This window comes from Triturus cristatus, chromosome 3_1 (assembly GCF_964204655.1).
Source record: "Triturus cristatus chromosome 3_1, aTriCri1.1, whole genome shotgun sequence".
Taxonomy (NCBI): Eukaryota; Metazoa; Chordata; class Amphibia; order Caudata; family Salamandridae; genus Triturus; species Triturus cristatus.
Window position 1 is genome coordinate 758,802,952 of NC_140583.1, and position 5,000 is coordinate 758,807,951.

Sequence of the window (5,000 nt, forward strand, 5' to 3'; positions counted from 1 at the left end):
CTTTATCTGCTACGCTGGCGGAGCGGAATTTTCCGCCCACCCCTATACGACCATGTGGTGCGGGAGCACCCGTCCTGCAGCCTGGTGAGGGTCCGGGTGCCCGTGACGGGGTCCATCGGGCCAAGGGAGGCTCCCCAGACCTGGCTGGGATCAGAAGCAGGGACCGGGCCAGGTGGGTGTGTGGCTGGCTAAGTCTTTTCCTTGCAGAAGTAGGTGTTTGGTTAGGGCTGGGCGGAATTTGCGGAATGCCTCTTCGCGGAATTTTGAAAAAAAATTGTGGAAATCGAGCGCACAACCTGAGGGACCGTGTGCCCGGGACTGGGGTCCCTCGTGCTTGGGCAGGCTCCCCGATCTCCCCGGCCTGGCTGCGTTGAGAAGCAGGGACCAGCCCGGGCCTCCTGATTTTTGGTCAGGGCCTGGGATCCCACGTCCTGCGGCCTGCCAAGTGTCCATCTGCCCAGGACAAAAGACCTTGGTGCAGAGCCCCGTAGCCCTGCAAGGGCAGGCGGGAGCCCTACCGCTATGGCTCGGTGTGGGCAGCTGGGAGTCCTTTCGGTCCCGGCCATCTGGTTGCACCTTTCCCTCGGCCATCTGGTCGCGCGCAATGCTTTCTAATGGGGCGACCAGATGGCCGGGCCAGCCTGGAAGTCCCGATGAGGGCTCATTTGACTCCCGGATCCCAGTCAGGGCTCCAGGAGGTTGGGCGCATCCGCACCTAGGATCCCCTCCGTCACTCGGAGCGCGCGGGTTACAAGAAAGGTGGGTAGCCTTCCTCTGGATTAGTAGGGGCAGGGTATGCTGGGACACCCCTCCTGGGGATGGCGGTTCTCAGGCGGGGACCAGATGGGCCAAGCCTGGACGACACTTCCCCGGGGCGTCCGGTGCTCCCTCCTCCAGCCCGCGGCGAGGCAAAGTGCCCAGGACGGGCTCCATGGGTTCCCCGGGTGTCCAGGCCCCGAGAGCTCCGCCGGGCCTCCCATGCCTGAGGCCCAGCGTGGGGTCTACGAGCCCCCCCCGAGGCCTGCAGCCCCAAAGCCCTGCAGCCCTGGAGCCCTTCAGCCCGGAGCCCTTCAGCCCGGAGCCCTGCAGCCCCGGAGACCTGCAGCCCCGGAGCCCTGCAGCCCTGGAGCCCTGCAGCCCCTGAACCCTGCAGCCCTGGAGCCCTGCAGCCCCGGAGCCCTGGAGCCCTGCAGCCCCAGAGCCCCGGAGCTCTGCAGCCCTGGAGCCCTGGAGCCCTGCAGCCCCGGAGCCCTGCAGCCCCGGAGCCCTGCAGCCCTGGAACCCTGCAGCCCTGGAGCCCTGCAGCCCCGGAGCCCTGCAGCCCTGGAGCCCTGCAGCCCTGGAGCCCTGCAGCCCCGGAGCCCTGCAGCCCTGGAGCCCTGCAGCCCCGGAGCCCTGCAGCCCCGGAGCCCTGCAGCCCTGGAGCCCCGGAGCCCTGCAGCCCTGGAGCCCTGCAGCCCCGGAGTCCTGCAGCCCTGGAGCCCTGTAGCCCTGGAGCCCTGCAGCCCCGGAGCCCTGCAGCCCTGGAGCCCTGCAGCCCCGGAGCCCTGCAGCCCCGGAGCCCTGCAGCCCTGGAGCCCTGCAGCCCCGGAGCCCTGCAGCCCTGGAGCCCTGCAGCCCCGGAGCCCTGCAGCCCTGCAGCCCTGCAGCCCTGGAGCCCTGCAGCCCTGGAGCCCTGTAGCCCTGGAGCCCTGCAGCCCCGGAGCCCTGCAGCCCTGGAGCCCTGCAGCCCTGGAGCCCCGGAGCCCTGGAGCCCCGCAGCCCCGGAGCCCTGCAGCCCCGCAGCCCCGGAGCCCTGCAGCCCCGGAGCCCTGCAGCCCTGGAGTCCTGCAGCCCCGGGGCCCTGCAGCCCTGGAGCCCCAGAGCCCTGCAGCCACGGAGCCCTGCGTGGGCAGGCGGGAACCCTAGCGCAAAGGCTCGGGGTTGGACAGATGGGAGTCCTTTCAGTCCCGGCCATCTGGTTGCACCTCTCCCCTCAGCAATCTGGTCGCGCACAATGCTTTCCAATGGGGCGACCACATGGCCGGGCCAGCCTGGAAGTCCCGATGAGCGCTCATTTGACTCCCGGATCCCAGTCAGGGCTCCAGGAGATCGGGCGCATCCGCGCCTAGGATCCCCTCCGTCACTCGGAGCGCGAGGGTTACAAGAAAGGTGGGTAGCCTTTCGCCGGATTAGTAGGGGCAGGGTATGCCGGAACACCCCTCCAGGGCTGGTGGTTCTTTGCCGGGGACCAGATGGGCTATGCCCGGGCAACATCCTCCCAGGCGTCCGGGGCTCCCTCCTCCGGCCCGCGGCGTGGAAGAGTGCCCGGGACAAGCTCCACGGTGCCTCGGGCAGTCCTCCACCGGGCGCTCGGGCCCGAGAGCTCCGGTGGTCCTCCAAGTGCCTGAAGCCCAGCCGGGGTCGCCGAGCCCCCCAGGAAGCAGAGCCCCCAGAGCCCTGCGTGGGTGGGCAGGCGGGAGCCCTACCGCTATGGCCCAGCTCTGGGCGGGCAGACGGGAGTCCTTTCAGTTGCCGGCCATCTGGTCGCTCCTTCCCCCTCGGCCATCTGGTCTCACGCAATGCTTTCCAATGGGGTGACCAGATAGCCGGGCCGGCCTGGAAGTCCCGATGAGGGTCCATTCGCCTCGCGGATCCCAGCCAGGGCTCCAGGAGGCCGGGCGCGTCCGCGCCTAGGGTCCCCTCCGTCACTCGGAGCGCGCGGGTTACAAGAAAGGGGGGTAGCCTTCCTCCGGATTAGTAGGGGCAGGGTGTGCCGGAAGACCCCTCCAGGGCTGGTGGTTCTTTGCCGGGGACCAGATGGGCTACGCCCGGGCAACATCCTCCCAGGCATCCGGGGCTTCCCTCCTCCGGCCCGCGGCGTGGCACAGTGCCCAGGGACGGGCTCCACGGGTCCCGGGCAGTCCTCCCCCCGGGGCGCCCAGGCCCGAGAGCTCCGTCGGTCCTCCCCGTGCCTGAGGCCCAGCCGCTGTCCCCGAGCCCCCCCCGGGAAGCAGAGCCCACCGAGCCCTTGGATCAGGCGGGAGCCCTACCGCTATGGCTCGGCTCTGGGCGGGCAGACGGGAGTCCTTTCAGTTGCCGGCCATCTGGTCGCTCCTTTCCCCTCGGCCATCTGGTCGCGCGCAATGCTTTCCTATAAGGGGGGCTAGACGGCTTTGGTGGCCTGGAAGTCCCGATGAGGGTCCATTCGCCTCCCGGATCCCAGCCAGGGCTCCAGGAGGCCGGGTGCGTTCACCCCTTGGGTCCCCTCCGTCACCCGGAGCACGCGGGTTACAAGAAAGGGGGGGTAGCCTTCCTCCGGATTACTAGGGACAGGGTACTCTGGGACCCCTCTCGGTCCTCAGCCGGCAGCTGGATGGGCCCGGATGCCGCCCCAGCCCCGGGTCTGTCCCGGGGCCTGCCGCGTGGCAGGGTGCCCGGGACGGGGTCCGGAGGGCTCGGGGAGGCTTCCTCTGTGCCTGCGGTCCTGGTAGCCCCGGCTGGGTCCAGGGGCTGGGCCCCTGGTCGGGGTCTCCGGCCCCGTCCCCCGGCACTGCCAAAGGCTCGGGACGGGGTTCCGTTGTGGCCGGGGAGCCTCCCCTCGCTGGATTGGTTTCAGGAGCTCCGGCCGAGCCCCTGGGGGCCCCGGGGAGGGCGGCCTCCCCACCCGGGCTCCGTCCTGGGTCCTGCCGCGTGGCAGGGTGCCTGGGGCGGGGTCCAGAGGGCCCGGGGAGGCTCCCCCTGTGCCTCCGGGCCTGGGAGCCCCAGCTGGGTCCAGGGGCCCGGGCGGGCCCTGGGTGGGGGGCTCCGTCCCCGGGCCCCGTCCCCCAGGCCGGCGGCACTCCCAAAGGCCCGGGACGGGGTTCCGTTGTGGCCGGGGAGCCTCCCCTCGCTCGTCTGGGTTCAGGAGCTCCGGCTGGGCCCCTGGGGGCCCCGGGGAGGGCGGCCTCCCCACCCTGGACTCCGTCCTGGGTCCTGCCGTGTGGCAGGGTGCACGGGCTGGGTCCGGAGGGCCCGGGGAGGCTCCCCCCACGCCTCCGGGCCCGGGAGCTCCAGATGTGTCCAGGGGCCCGGTCGGGCCCCGGGTCGGGGTCTCCGGCCCCGTGCCCCGTCCCCCGGCCTGCAGCACTGCCAAAGGCCCGGGACGGGGTTCCGTTATGGCCGGGGAGCCTCCCCTCGCTGGATCGGTTTCAGGAGCTCCGGCCGGGCTCCTGGGGGCCCCGGGGAGGGCGGCCTCTCCACCCTGGGCTCCGTCCTGGGTCCTGCCGCGTGGCAGGGTGCCTGGGGCGGGGTCCGGAGGGCCAGGGGAGGCTCCCCTGTGCCTCCGGGCCTGGGAGCCCCGGCTGGGTCCAGGGGCCCGGGCCGGCCACGGGTGGGGGGCTCCGTCCCCGGGCCCCGTTCCCCCGGCCTGCGGCACTCCCAAAGGCCCGGGACGGGGTTCCGTTGTGGCCGGGGAGCCTCCCCTCGCTCGTCTGGGTTCAGGAGCTCCGGCCAGGCCCCTGGGGGCCCCGGGGAGGGCGGCCTCCCCACCCTGGACTCCGTCCTGGGTCCTGCCGTGTGGCAGGGTGCACGGGCTGGGTCCGGAGGGCCCGGGGAGGCTCCCCCCGCCCCTCCGGGCCCGGGAGCTCCAGATGGGTCCAGGGGCCCGGTCGGGCCCCGGGTCAGGGTCTCTGGCCCCGGGCCCCGTCCCCCGGGCTGCGGCACTGCCAAAGGTCCGGGACGGGGTTCCGTTGCGGCCGAGGAGCCTCCCCTCCATGGATTGGGTTCAGGAGCTCCGGCCGGGCCCCTGGGGGCCCCGGGGAGGGCGGCCTCCCCAACCCGGGCTCCGTCCTGGGTCCTGCCGCGTGGCAGGGTGCCTGGGGCGGGCTCCGGAGGGCCCGGGAGGCTCCCCCTGTGCCTTCGAGCCCGGGAGCTCCGGCTGGGTCCAGGGGCCCGGTCGGGCCCCAGGTCGGGGTCTCCGGCCCCGGGCCCCGTCCCCCGGGCTGCCGCACTGCCAAAGGCCCGGGACAGGGTTCCGTTGT